The following is a 14,521-nucleotide window of genomic DNA, read 5'->3' as shown; positions in this document are numbered from 1 at the left end:
ATTTTGTGAAAATTAAGACTTCAGGGATAAGCAAAGGCCTTCCCACATTGCTCACACATATAAGTTATCTCTCCAGTGTGAGTTTTCCTGTGTACTCAGGCTTGTGGAACAAGCACAGACTTCCCACTCCATACAACCATATGGCTTCTCTCCAGTGTGACTTTTCCTGTGCATACTAAGGTGTATGAGTCAGATAAAGGCCTCAACACATTCCTTACAGGCATACGGACTCCCCAGTATGAAATCTCCTGTGAATAAGGTATGAGAATCCATCGAAGGTCTTCCCACAGTCCTTACACTTAAGCGGTTTCTCTCCTGTGTGGATATTCACATAGTCCCGCCGGGGTGACATTAGACTCAAGAGTTTGTCCTCGGTGCTGACATTCCTGGGAATTCTGAGTACTGTGGGTTTCTAAAGGAAAGTGATGGTGCTGAGAACACGTGAAGGCTCCCCCACATTCCTTATACATGGACAGGTTCAGTTCACAATGACTGCCTGTGGGCCTGTCAGTGTGAGAGACACATTATAAACAGTATTCCTCTCCCACAGACCAGAGGCTGCCCCACTATGGAAGGGTTGTGTCCGCTGACTGAGCTGAACATCCAAGGATCTTTTCCTAGGGGAAGACTTTGTCAGAACGAGCATACTCTTGCCATTTTCATCACCCTCAGAAGACAATGGACCTGTCTGAGCATCCCCATGGGGATGAGGGCAAAACTGCTCACTTAAGCCTTTATCACAGTGTGCAGAAAGAGACATTCCGCCAGGGCTGGCTGCTTCCACGTAGAACACCAGAGAAGGATTCCAATTATTGCTCTATGCCATGAGAGTTCTCATGTCAAAAGAAATCAAACTCTGCAGGTAGGTAGCTGGTGGGGTATGAGACAATGAGTATCTTGGGGAAGTAATTAATCAAGATGGGGCTGAAAGCAACGACTCTGAAGCCAGCCTTCGGGATTCAGAGACGAACTGACCTAGTAGAAACCCAGAGAGCTGGAGACACTGGAACAGGAGCAAAGGCTGGTAAGAATTATCAGAGAGCACAGTCCGGCCAATGCTCTACCCCTTGACAACACACAAAAAGTGGACTCTCAGCTACAAGGAAAACCCCAGGAGGCAGTTTCAGAAACATGATGTTAAACTGAGAGTATCAGGCTAGTGGTTTGGATGCTTGCCTTGCATGCCGCAAACACAACATTTCATACCTCACACCACTCATACTCCAAGAGTAGCGTACCAAATTTGAAGTGGTTTTAAAGTAGAAGGCAACCAATCTTAGAGGGAAATATATTTTTACAGATATATATGTGTCTGTGTATATATCTATATCTATATCTCTCTCCGAATATATATATATATATAGAGAGAGAAGCACACAAGACTCAAGCCTTAACAACATATTAGTAATAGCTTATAAAAAGGCTTAATGGCCTCTGGGGGAAATACAACAATCTTTACACACTCTCCTCTAACGAAAGTTTTTTTGTGCATTTTCAGTGGTTTATTCGTAAGAAACAATACAAAATAAATTATTTCGTTTCTGCTTTGGGGCAGGGGTTGGGGTATAGGATGGAAACATCCAAAATACGGTGGTGGGAATGTGTAATGGTGGTGGGATTGGGGCTCGAATATTAAATGGAATCAAATATTGTGAACTACTTTAAAAAATAAAGTAAAACTTAAAAAAATTCTTAAAAAAGCAATGATGGGCTTGGACCTAAACACTGAACACAAAAATCCCAACCCCCAGGGCCCATAATCACTAGGGATGAGAAGGGAACACTCAATGCCCAGCAAGCAACTCAAAGTTGTGTGTGGACATTTGTGCCTAGGGGACTATGAATTTAAGTTCAGGGCTGCCCCAAATAACTCTCAAAGCAGGCAAAAGTGACCTGACCCCCAACACTTTTGCCAGCCCCAAAGATCTTCTGCTCCATCTCCCTGGTACTGGCACATGCCCAGAACCACACAAAAATCAGCGAGTGAACATGAGACTGTGTGACTGAGCAGATGAGGCTCTCCAAAGCAGAAAGGATGAAACAGAGGGAACGCATGTCCGGGTTCCTGAATCACTGTGGCTGATAGGGCACATATGGGGCCATGTGGCCCGGGGGCTCCAATGCCTGTTAGGGGTGAATCCAGAGCAGAGAGCAAGAGGAAGCCCTGAGCACCTCCACTGTGGCACAAAAATAAATCTGAAAGAAGAGCGATTAGGGCTGGTAATCCTTGCGTCCCATATGATCCCCCAAGCACTGCCAGGGATATGCTGGAGTGAAGAGCAAGAAGAAACCCCAAGATCACTAGGTGTGGTCCCCAACCTTCCCAAACAGAACAAAGCTAAAGAAGTCAGTCTTGGATCTGAGGTACCACACAGAGTACGAGACCTGGCAGGGGTGAATCTTGAGCACTGAGCTGGGACTACTTCTCAGTGGAGTATGATCTAAACCCAAATACAACAAAACAAATAAACAAGGACAAAAGCAGTCTTAAAAAGAGTAGAGGCATGGGCTGGAGCAATAGCACAGCGGGTGGGGCATTTGCCTTGCATGCAGCCGACCTAGGTTAATTCCCAGTGACACATATGGTCCCCCAGAGCACCGCGAGGAGTAATTCCTGCGTGCGTGAACCAGAAGTAACTCCTGTGAATCGCAGAGTGTGACCCAAAAAGAAAAAAAATAACAGTAGTGTAGGATGACATTGCTTTGTCCTTCTTCCACAAAAAGCTTAGCTTTATCTGGTTACACCCATCACAGTGCTCCTGAGGCACTTCCATTCCATTGTGTTTATCTGTAAACAGTCTTCCCTACGCTCTCTTCTCCACCCAGTTAATCAGGTTTCCTCCTAATCAGACTCTGTTAATTTGTAAGGTCAGATTCCTCAGAAATCTATGATTTTATGAGTGAAATGTTACCTTTCTCATCTCCTTATGCCTTATGAACAGTTTACTTTAAAGCAATGCCCTTTTTGTATAGATACAGGAAGACCGTTAACATTATGCTTTGTAACTTAGGATTTGATTGGCTTTGAATATCATTCACTCCTGGGCATCTGCTTTCTCGACTTAAGCCTCAGCTGCCCTTAGTTCCTAACACCCCAAAAGCAGGATCCCGACAAGGGACTGAATGGACCCAGGGCAAGCGGTGAGCTACCCTGGCATGGAAATGGGTCAGGCCAAAATGCCACGATTCTTAACTATAAGTCAAGAGTTTGATCATATGCAAATGCCGTCATGATCCAAAACTGGCAGGCTACCGAATGTAACCTGCCCACACGGCAGAATCTGGCAAACTCCCCGTGGCATACTCAATATGTCAAATACCAGTAACAATGAAGGGTCTCATTCTCCTAACTCTGAAAGAGCCTTGAATATGGCACTTTTTTAAAAAATCTCAGGGCTAGGACAAAGGAGACGTTACTGGGGCCTGCTCCAGGCAATTGACGAATAACAGGATGGTTGTAATTGTTGTGATTGTGATTGATCCAAAAGTAGTGATGAGTCTAGGATCCTGCTAGGGGTGGGAAAGACTATCTGACCTGAGCACTGCAGTCTGAGATCGAGATGCCCCTAGGAGGGCAATTCTATAAGTTTAAGATATTTCTTACTGTATCCATACAAAATGATTTATATTATATATGCTTATATGTTTGCTAGACAAGGAGAGGAGAAACACACCCAGGAGAATCTGCTCTAGGGTGGATTGATCTGATAAAAAGGATCTGTCCTAGGAGTGGATGTCCCCAGGGAAAGAGGGAAAGAATTCTACCCCTATTGATTGTGATTACACCTATGTGTAATGATTACCCCAACCCCTCATGCTCTGGGATTTAACTGTACTGGAAGAGTGGGCTGGGAGTTCAGAAGGAAGGAGAAGGGGAGCAGAAGGAAGAGATAGAGGGATCAGAATCCAGACTTCAGAGGAGGATGAAGGGGGATGGAGAAGGTGAATGAAGTAGCATGGGGGAAGAAGTGGAGGCAGAGGCGGAGAAGAGAGACTGATGTGGATGGAGAGAGGATTGGAATAAACTGTGACTAAGACCAACCAGTCTGGCCCTCATTCCTTCCTTTGCCTGCCCATCGCCATCGACCTTCCAGGGGTGGGGGAAGAAGGGTGAGACTAACGAACGCCAGCGGTGGAAGAGATTGAGCCACCGTTGCAGTGTGCAGTGCCCCTTTTATGAGCTTACACAAGTAGAGCCAGTGCTCCTTCCTGAAACAACTCTAGAGACAGTCAGCCCTGAAGGCCTAGGCACTCCTCCCTGCATCATATCATTTGGCACTTTCCTCCTCCAGAGAATCAGCAGGAATCTCCATGCAAAGATCAGTGAGCATGAGAGGTGCACAAACCCCAGGGCCATGACAAGAAGTTTCTGCTTTGGAGTCTGAAATTGCTCTCAGGGAGGGCAGGGCAAGCAGCTGACCTGCTCTCCTATCTCAAGGGTGTAGTTCCACTTGAACTGAAAATGTTATGATATCTAAACATATAGTGCAACAGAGAAGAATTAGGCCCCGGGCCAGAGCAACAGCATATTGGTGAGGGCACTTGCCTTGAACACAGCTGACTCTGGTTTAATCCCCCACATCCCATAGGATCCCCCAAGCCCACCTGGAGTGACTCCTGAGTGCAGAGTCAGGTTAGTCCAGTACCCAGAGTACTGATGGCTGTGGCCCCAAAACAAAAACACACAAGTAAAAAGTGAATTGTGTAGTTAATTGGAAAAAAGAACACAACTCTCTTTACTTTACCGAGCATAAAAGCATTTTAATGATGGCTACAGAGATAGCACAGATCACAAGGTGCTTGTCTGACACACAGGTAACAAGGGTTCAATCCCCATCACCCCACAGGATCCCCAAACCGAGAGCGATCAATGACAACAGAGCCAACGGTAAACTCTGCCGGGTGTGGCCGACCAAAAATAAATTTAGGTGCCAGAAATACACTCTGGTAGGGTATGGGCCTTGTACACAGCTGACCTGGGTTCAGTCCCTGGCACCACACAGGGTACCAAAAGCAGCAACCACAGGTTATGACCAGAAAAAAAAGTTTTTGTTCATGAGTCAACCTCCACCAGTCAGTTTTGGAGAATGCAGGTCAGACTTGGGTTTTGGAGCCAAAGGTGGCAGATCTTTGGGCTCACCCACGTGGTGCCTGAGGAATCCTGCATTGTGCAGGAGATTGTACCATGTCGCAGGCTGCTTGCAAGGCCTGGGCCTGCACTCCTGGCTTATCACTGTCCCCAGTAATTCAAAGACTATGTAAGTACTGTGAACCTTATGAGAAGGATACAGACAGAAAACAGGGATGAGGCCCAGCTGGTAGAGGTCCAGGCAGGGCTGCTGCCACCTGGGGCCTCCCGGTGCACAGCTGAGCCAGAAGTACTAACTGCAATTTCAAAGGCTCACAGGGGCCAGAAAGAGCACACAGTGAATGGCAGGGCACTTGTCATGCAGGCGACAGACTCAACTTCACATTCTGAATCACCAAGGAGTGATCCCAGAGCACTGCTGGTTTTGACAAAAGCCCGCACAGCCAATCCCCCTCCTGCCCAAATAAAGACAATGAGGAATTTATCTCCCAACAGCAGAGGTGTGAAATCTAATAATATATTCGCAAGGGTCAGTCCTTTCAGTTTTTTGTTTTGTTTTGGGACCACACACAGAAGTGCTCAGAGCTTACAGGCCAGGTTTTCAGACTATATTTTTTGTTAGTTTTTTTGCTTTTGTGTTTTGATTTTAGGTCACACCTGGCTATGTGCAGGGGTTACTCCTGGCTCTGCACTCAGGAATTACCCCTGGTGGTGCTCAGGGGAACATATGGGATGCTGGAAATCGAACCCAGGTTGGTTGCATGCAATGCAAACGCCGTACCCACTGTGCTATTGCTCCAGTGCCATGGTTTTCCGACTGTATGATTTTACTCCTATGGGTACGTGATTTTATAAAACAAGAAAGGGATGAAAAATTACACTTGGGGCTGGAGTGACAGTACAGCGGTCAGGGCATTTGATTTGCACATGGCTGACCTGGGTTTGGTCCCTGGCATCCCATATTGTTCCCCGAGCACCGCCAGGAGTGATTCCTGACTGCAGAGGCTTAGTGCAGAGCCAGGATAACAACCCTTGAGTATCACTAGTGTGACCCAAAAAGCGGAAAAAAAAAGAAGAAAAATTGCATTTATCCCAAATAAAATTTTAAAGTCCATAATTTTGCTCAGAGTCTCCAACTGCTTCCTTTCCTCCTAACAGCCTCTTGTTCAAAGGACTCAAGAATGTTCATATCTAAGAACTTCCAATTAAGGTATGAACAGAGGAGTAAGAGGGAACACAGCAGACTGAAGCAGACACTGTCCAACTGAAAGCCCAGAGGGCCTTCCCTGGTACCCCTTATCCACTAGTCCCCTGGCAGGGCACAGAACTCAAGCCCTGCCAGGTATGGTCCCAAATCTCACCTCATCTGCTCCCCAAGTAGTGAGATAGACCCAGGGAGAGGAGCTCAGCGGGCAAAGCACCTGCTTTACCTTTGGGGGACATGGCATGGCTCCCCCTGCACAACAGACACACAGAGATCGGGGGACAGACTCTGACTATCTCCAAGTTTGTAGCAAACAGGGGAGCAAAAGACAGGAGAAATACCCCAACACCCAAAAAGAAGTTCAAAGAATGCTCGTGTGTCAAGTCAAATTCTGGAGTGGGAGGGTTGCGGCCATACCTAGTGATGCTCAGGGGACTCTATGGCATGTCGGGGATAACCTGGTCACTGCAAGAAAGACAAACGCCCTCCTGACTATACTACTGACCAGCCCCTAAGAGTGAGACATTTAAAACCTATTGCAGCTGGTCCCTGGAAAACCCCTTTCTGCAAGTACTCACTTCAACAGCAGGGCACGCCCCTGGTGTGGGAGAGATGGACAGTGAGGGATGCTTGGAATCTTGACTGCTGAGGCAGAAATTCTTTTTTGAGGAAATATAATCATACAGGGTTAGCAAAGATAGTAAGTTGATAGGGTGCTTTTCTTTCAAGCAGCTAAACCGGGGTCAATATGCAACAGTGCATACGCTCACCCACCCCAGCATTGTTAAAAATGATGCCTGAGCTCAGAATCAAGAGTAATCCCTGAGCACTGAGTGGTGTTGTGGCCCAAAAACTACAATAAAATAAATTATAAAGGGATTGGAGAGATCGTATAGCAGGTGAGGTGCTTGTCTTGCATTCGGTCAAACCAAGTTTGAATCCTGGCATCCCATATGGTTCCCTGAGCCCAGCCAGAAATGACCCCTGAGTGCAGAGGGAGGAGAAGTAACTGAGTCTTGCAGTTCTACTCCTCCAGACCAAATAATTAGTTCATTTAAATGAATAAAGTGGTGTGCCCGATATTGATGCGAAATTTCATTACTAGAGGGGTTAGGGCACACTCTAGAAATCTCCGAGCTACTTCCTGCTGAGATTACACACTTGCTTACAAGACCCGCTGTGGCACAGCACAGCCCTGATGCACTTCCTACTGATCCTCCTCCTCCCAGTCCTGAGTTGTCTTAAATCTCTGCACCTCGGGGCCTGAGTGACAGCATAAACAAAAGAGCATTTGTTTCAAGGGCAGGAAACCTGGGTTTAATTCTGGGCATCCCTCATGGTTCCTGGCACCACTAGGAGTGCTTGCTGAACGGAGAGCCAGGAGGAACCCACGTGCATCGCTGGGTGTGACCCAAAAAGCAAAAATTAAAAAAAAAAAGGAAAAGTAAAGAGAAGCTCCCCACCGCCCTGTACTCCCAGAACCCACTGAATGCACAAGGAACAAGTGAAAAGCAAAGGATCTGCCAAATGCTTTTGAGCCCCAAGCACAGAAATGTGCCCTGCCCCTCCCCCCACCCACCCCATCTCTGGCCCCTGCTCTGGGCTCACTCCAGGCTGCTACCCGGACGCTGTGGGAGGCCGGGATCAAACCCGGCCGGCCGCGTTCCTCCCCTACGCATCTTTCTAAGTAAGTCCTCCTCAGTAACAACGACCTTATTTCCCTCAAAATCAATTTTTTAATAACATTTAAAAGCTGCTGCTTTCGGCATCAGCTCTCCGCGCGTCCCGGGTGAGGGGCCGCCACCCCGGGCCACGCCACGGAGCGACCCCGCCGCCCACAAGGCGGAGACCCAGGACGTTCAGGCGCTCAGAGCGACCACTGGGCGGCCGGCTGGAAACCGACCTTCCCAGACCCCGCTGCCCCCCTGGGTGCCCCCTCACCCGCTCCTCACCTTCCGTACCAAAGCCGGCGGCCAGCACTTCCGCCCCGACTTCCAAGATGGGCAGGGAAAAAGGATCCCGACACTGTGACGTCATCGGCAGTGCGCCCAGAGCCTTAAAGGGCCAGGCTTCAAATATTCCTGACCAGGTACTTGCCTGGTCAGAAGATTCATTTTTCCCTTTTTTTGGGATAGGATCAGGTGATCAGGACATCTGTTGTTTGCCAGGTCTGCGATAAATGGAGATTGACCGACTGAACAGATAGTGTGTCGATCAGAAGTCTTTTTTTCTTGACGAAGGGAATAAAATTCACAAAGATACTTTGCGAACCACAACCCAGACCGTCTCTATGAGTCCCCAAGTTCATTTGTATAGCACTGAAAGTCCAGGTCTGGGGTAGCTTCAACTGTTTATTTTCACAATGATAGGAGAGAGCTAGAAACTAAGTGAATCACGTGGCTCAGAAAGGGGTCAGGGGTAGCCCAGAAGGGGAATCGGGGATTGGTGATGACTGGGAAGATATTTGTGTAAGCAAAAATTCCTGTGTCTGTATTTGTGAGTGTTCAGAGCAAAGGGTGCTCTCCAGTTATTCCATGAGAGCTATGCGCAGCAACTCTTCAAACAGTGCTCAATGGCCGTGATTCTACATGGATCAGAAAAATGAACGGAAAGTCCCTTAATTGCTGTGCAGCTAAATAGTCTTTAATATTTTAGTACTTGATGATTTATTAAGCTGTAATTCTTCAAAATTTGAACGAGTAAGCAAGAACAACTATATAGCAGTTGTGCAGGAGAAGAAAACCTCTTTTTCAGACATGTAGATCTATTGTTTGGCTATGATGATTTGGTGTTTGTTACAGTAAAAATATGAAATTTAGTTTACAAGTTTGCTTCTTAGCAGAATTATTCCATAAACATACTCAATTTCTTATAACCACTCCACTAGGGTGTCAGATCATCACAGTGTGCAAATAGGAACAATAGGTAAGGGTCCCCCCAAAGTGAGGTAGTAAACATCAATAGATGATTTATTTCTGCATTAGCTTTTCTTTGCTTCGGTAACTATGCTTGCCTCCCTATGCTTATATAAATTTATGTGGTACCAGGATGTGGGTCTGGTGAAGTTAATTTTGTGGGTGCTTATGAAAAGGACAGGTGCATCAGGATGTGCTTTTTTCTAACCAACAGACTGTGCTTCTATTGGGAAGCTGCTGCTTTGGCTAGCAGAACAGCCTGCAAGCTGGTGTGAACAAACACTCCAAATTTTGGAGTTCATTCGAGATCTGCCCCTATCTTCAACTTCCCCTATCTTCCCACTACCACACTGTCCTCCCATTGTTCATCGATTTGCTCGAACAGGCCCAATAATGTCTCCATCCTGAGACTTGTTGTTACTGTGTTTGGCATATCTAATACGTCACGGGGATCTTGCCAGACTTAGCCCTGTGGGCGAGATACTCTCGGTAGCTTGCCAGGCTCTCCTAGAGGGGCAGAGGAATCGAACTCAGGGCAGCCTCAAGGGCCACGTGCAAGGCAAATGCCCTACCCACTGTGCTATCGCTCCAGCCCAACTACTACATTATTCTGTTGGAAATATAACTCTAAACATTCTAGGTTTAACATTGGGATGTCCAGTCTTCATTGTCACATGGAGTTTAGGTTTATTGCATTACACCCATCACAATACTCCTGAGGCACACCCATTCCTCTGTTACTTGTAATATAGCTCTAAACACTTTTGGTTTAACATTGGTATTTCCTTCCTCCCTTGCCACAGGGAGCTTAGGTTTACCACAGTGCTCCTGAGTCACTCCCATTCTTCTGTGTTTCTCTGTAACTTCCTTCTCTGTGATTTGCTTTCCCAACTGGCCTGTCACCTTTTTCTCCTAATCAGACTCTGTTAATTTGTAAGGTCTGAATCCTCAGAAATATCAGTGAAAAACTGATTTTCCCTTCTCCTTATGTCCTTTGCATAGTTACTTTAGAGCAATGTCCTTTTCGTATAGACATAGGAATATAGCTAATACTCTGACTTTGTAACTTGGGAGTTAATTGACTCCAAATAATACCTTATACCTAGATATCTGCTTTCTCAATCTAAGCCTCAGTTGCCCTTAGTTCCTAGCACCCCAAAGGCAATGTCACGATGAGGGACTGGATGGACCCAGGGATAGCTGTGAGGTACACTGTCACTGAAATGGGCTAGACCAAAGGGCCATATAAATTAAGAGCATGGTCATGGACAAATTCTGTCATGATCCAAAGAGTAACAACTAGATTAGGACCATGCTAGTGTTAAGAAAGACTAATCGTGCCTGAGCACCGTAGTCTGAGATCTATAGTAAGATGTCCCCAGCTTTATGTATCTATTACTGTGTCCATAAAAAATGACTAATATTATTAAAGAGTAGAATTAAGATGAATGTTTATATGGTTGCTGGAATAAGGGAAGGAAAAACACACCCAAAGATGGCATTTCGCCTTTAGGTGGGTCCTTGTGCTGAAAAAGTTTGTCCTAGAAGAAGCTTCCCCCCAAGAGAGGGACCATACATCCATTGATTTTATGACCTTGGCTATGTGTAATTGCTACCCCAAACCCCTGATGATTTGGGAGATAACTAAGGCTGTAAGAGTGGACAAAGGAAAAATCAAGAGAGAATTTGAGAGGCAGAGTCCAAGAGAAATGAAGGATATTCATGGAAATAGAATCAGAGGAGAATTGAGATAAGCTTGGAAGAAACTGCTGAAAATGATATTCATTTTAGAATGTGTGAATCTTCCCAGCTCAGGACTATTCAGTGACTCTCTTCCCAAGTCAGATTACAGCTATGCCAAATCCTGAAACTGTGGTTTGAGTTCTAAAATAAATCACAGCAAGTCAGGTAAGAATTAGTCGAATGACCCCTGGGTGAAAAGGCCGAGCAGGTGGATGACCTCTCTGTGGTTCTCACAGTCCAACAGACCCAGAGCAAAGGGAAGATGCTTTGGGAGTATCGCCAGGAGGAGCTTGGCAATCGCACACTACCCTTTTGGGTTTTCTATTTGACTAGACCCAGGGATATCTGGTGATGGTATAGCATACTGCGAATCAAACCCAGTGCAAGGCAAGCACCCTCCCCACTACACTATGACTTCAGCACAATCTAGCTTTATTAAGGGCTCACTCATTGACTTTTTAACATAAAAGCAAAAGAACATTTCGTAATGGGTTAGAGAGAGAATAGCAGGTAAGACATCTGCCTTGCATAAGGCTGACAGGGGCAGGATTCTGAGCACTGCCGAAAGGAACCGCTGAGGACCGCCAGGAATAAACCCTTGGGGAACATCAGACCCCAAACCAAAACAAAACAAAATGTCTTCGTATACTCAAAAAAATGCAAATGATCTGAGAGTAAAGACAAGCTTAGTGACAGAGAGGGCGGGGTGTAAGGTGGTTCTGCTGCTCCTGAAAAGGGCACCCCAGCAATACAGGCTGTGCAGCTAGGCTTATTAAGAGAAAGGGGTACAAAGGACCCACATGACTAATGAAGAAGAATGGAACAAGCCAAGAAAGCAAAGCACCGGATCACCCCAGGGGATCGAAGGGCCCTGTGAGTACAGCACAGATGCCTGCATCTAGGAGCCCGAGGCCCCCTGGGGTCAGCAGCATGTTTCACACACGCTCAGGGCACACCCACGATGCTTGGGGCTTGAGCCTGGGAGGGTCCTCAGACACTCAGCTGCATACACACCTCTCCTCCCCAACCTCACGGCTTCTCCTACCTGCCAGGGGATTACATCTGGCTTCACCCTAGAATACCCTGCCCCCACAGAATCAATGTAGAGACTAGTGACAATGAAAAGGCGATAGGCCTAGCCCATATGTCCCTGATATAGCCAGCCAAGTTACTGAAAGTACGCAAAGAACACAATTTTCACTTTTGTTGCCTTGCACGCAACTGGTCCAATTCAATCCCCGGATCCCATATGATCCCCCAAGCAAACACCAAGAGTAATATGTGAGTGCAGAACCCAGAGTCACCCCTAATATCACGGCATGGCCGAAAAATGAAAGAAAACAAAACAAAATTGGATGCATACAAAATATAAAGTTAGGCGCTAAAAGATAGTACAGCAGGTAGGGCAGATTCTTCAACCACACATAACAGGGTTAGGTTCTAAATTAAACAAAAAATGCAATGCAAGATTTCATTGAATGCGGGGCTCAAGCGATAGTACAGTGCGTAGGGTGTTTGCCTTGCAAGCGGCCAACACGTATTTGATTCCCAGCATCACATATGATCCCCTCTTCACTACCAGGAGTAATTCCTGAGTCCAGAGCCAGGAGTAACCCCTGTGCATTGCTAAATGTGAACCAAAAAGAAAAAAAAAGAATTTATTAAATGGAACATAATTAGATGAGGTTGAGAAGGTGGAGAACATCTCCATGGTTCTCGCAGTCCACAGAGGCCCACAGCAAAGGGAAGTCCATTGAGGGAATCGCCTTGAGCAGTGTGGCAATCCCCAAATTAGCTTTCTGAGTTTTCATTTTTCACCAGACCAGTGATGACTGGGGGAACATATGTGATGTCCAGATTCAACCTGGGTTGGCTCTGTGCAAGGGGAGCACACTTGTGTGTACTATCTCTCCTGCTCCATTTAGCTTTGTTATGTGCCCCCTCATTCAATATTTAAACATAAAGTCAAAAATATTCCTTAGTGGGTAGAAGAAAACAACAGGTAAGGCATTTGCCTTCTAAGAGGCTGACAGGGGCTGATCCCTGAGCACCACCAAAAGTAACCCCTGTGAACAACCAGGAAAAACGGCTGAGTATTTTAGGCCCAAAACAAAACCAAAATCATTTTGTTGATATTATGAAAAGCCATGCTAATTATCTGATGGCAAAGATAACATGACAGGGCTGGAGTGATACCACAGAGGGTAAGACATTTGTCTTGCACGTGACTGACCCGGGTTTGATTCCCAGCATCCATTATTGTCCCCTGAACACTGACAGGAGCAATTCCCGAGTGCAGAGCTGGGACTAACCCTAAAGCATCGCCGGATGTGACCCCCCCCCCAAAAAAAAAGATAAGCATGACAGTGAGGGCAGAGCATCCAGCTGTGCCTGGAAAGAGACCTGAAATTGGAGGCTTTACAGCCAGGCTGATAAGGCAGGGGGACTGAGCACCGAGAAACCATTGGGTGATTCTGCACTCCTGACACATGAGGTGACAAAGCCAAGAAAGCAAAGTGAGGATAAATCTGTGATTGAGAGTCCTGGGGAGGAAATGGCAGCATGAGGCAGCACAGACGCCTGGATCCAGGAGCCTGAGGCTCCCGGGGTCAGCAGAACGTTTCACACACACACTTAGCACCCACACGCTGCCCAGGGCTCAAGCCAGGGAGCGTTCTCAGACACATACCCACACACACGCTTCTCCTCCCCGACCTCAGGTCTCCTCCTTCCAGCCAGAAGATCACCCAGACTCCACCTCAGAATGCCCTGCTTCCACAGGAGACAATGTACAGATTAGTGAAAAGGAAAAAAAGTGACAACTTACTAGGACAACTCCATGTATCCTAATAAAAGAAGTGAAATTACAGAAAAGGCATGAACAGAATCTCCACTTTCCATATGCCCCAGATTGGTGGATATCAGGGACATAAGACCCAAGTTTCATTTCAAGAGTGAAATTTGGGTCCTTCTGAAGTCTCCCTGGGCTAGAGCGATACCACAGCGGTAGGACGTTTGCCTTACAAGCGGCCAACATGGCCAACCCAAGTTCGATTCCTCCGCCCCTCTCGGAGAGCCCGACAAGCTATCGAGAGTATCTCGCCTGCCTGGAAGAGCGTGGCAAGCTCCCCGAGGCGTATTCGATATGCCAAACACAGTAACAACAGGTCCCATGATGGAGACATTACTGGGCCCGCTCGAGCAAATCGATGAACAACGGGAGGACTGAAATCTCCCATGAAGTACTGGAAGTGACCCCAAGTAGTGAAATGGAGCAGAGACTGATGGGGTGAGGCTCTAAGAAAGAAATGTACTAGTGGCTGGAGAGATAGTCCAGCAGGGTGGGCAAGTGCCTGATACATACATACAGGTTTGATCCCTGGCATTCATATGGATTCCAGAGCACTGTCGGGAGAAATTCCTCAATAATAACCAGGCATAATGTCTGAGCATTACCGGGTCTAGCACGCAAACCAAGTCAAAACAAAAAAAAGTAATAAATGAACTTGCAGGTCTCGTGCAGTAGTACAAAGGTTAAGATACCAGCCTCGTAAGCTGCTGACCAGGTTA

Source organism: Sorex fumeus, unplaced genomic scaffold, assembly GCF_029834395.1.
Source record: "Sorex fumeus unplaced genomic scaffold, SorFum_2.1 ptg000019l, whole genome shotgun sequence".
In the NCBI taxonomy this organism is placed as follows: domain Eukaryota; kingdom Metazoa; phylum Chordata; class Mammalia; order Eulipotyphla; family Soricidae; genus Sorex; species Sorex fumeus.
This window is presented reverse-complemented; position numbering follows the sequence as displayed.